Source organism: Phalacrocorax aristotelis, unplaced genomic scaffold, assembly GCF_949628215.1.
Source record: "Phalacrocorax aristotelis unplaced genomic scaffold, bGulAri2.1 scaffold_111, whole genome shotgun sequence".
Taxonomy (NCBI): Eukaryota; Metazoa; Chordata; class Aves; order Suliformes; family Phalacrocoracidae; genus Phalacrocorax; species Phalacrocorax aristotelis.
Window position 1 is genome coordinate 147,663 of NW_027441230.1, and position 1,054 is coordinate 148,716.

Below are 1,054 nucleotides of genomic sequence, written 5' to 3' on the forward strand. Positions count from 1 at the left end.
GAAGGCACCTACGATGCTGAAATGCCATCAGATTCTTTGTTATGCGCTGACTTCTTTTCCTTACCCTCCTGCAGAGCTTATCAGTTTACTGCTTGCCCCTCTTTTGGCTGTTTACCTGGTGAGCTTGTTAAAAAAAGAAAAAAAGGTGCTCTTTCTCTGCAGCTGAGCTAAGTGTCCAGGTGCCCCTTTCCAACCTGCTCACAGCTCAGGCTGCCAAGTGCCGTGGGTATGATTTAGATCCCTGGATGTGTGAAGAAGGGCGCTTAGTCCTGTGGTGAACGTGGTATTCGTTGGAATGGGATCCTCCGTGATCCATCTTGCACCAACCCAGAAATGGTTCTGCCTTAGGGGCATAAGCAGGCTTATGGCCGCTGACCCGGCTGGGCTGAGGGCAGGTGTCGAGGGCTAATTCTTCTCTATTAAACTGGGGTACAGGATGAATAAACCATTCAGTGTCAGAAGTGAGCTTGTGTCACTCAAATGAGCCATCAGGCCCAAGAACGACACCTCCAACACGCCCCACATTCCTCCCTGGGGAGACTCGTGAGCCTGAACCTTTCTTTGCGTCATTAGCCTATGGAGAAACAAAATTCTCCAGCCCGTGGCAGGGTTCCCTGTCGTCACTCGTGGAACAAACTGCCGCAGCTGGTAGGTAGAGTGAAGAAAGAGGGATTTCAGCTTTCGTGCTCAGTCTTTGGTGCTGCTGCCCGGAGAGTAACTCCAGCAGGGAGCTGGCGGTGGGTTCATTTATTTTAGCTATTGCAACCTGCGCGTGCTGTGCGGCCTTCCCCCTTGTTTCCTTCAGCCCACGGAGGCTGCCTTTGGGCCCCCCAGAGCCACCCGAGCAATCGGGTTTATCCCCATTCCTGCTGCTTGTATCCCCTCCGTGCTGGGTCCCCCAGGGGTTGTGGACAGACCCACAGAAATCATGAAATGGAGATCCAGAGGCTGAACCGTGCACTTTTCAGCACACGCTCCTCGCTGCCAGATCAGCCCCCCGTGCACCACTGGGTGTTGCGGTGACCCCCCCCAGAGGTGTGTGCTGGTTGTTGTG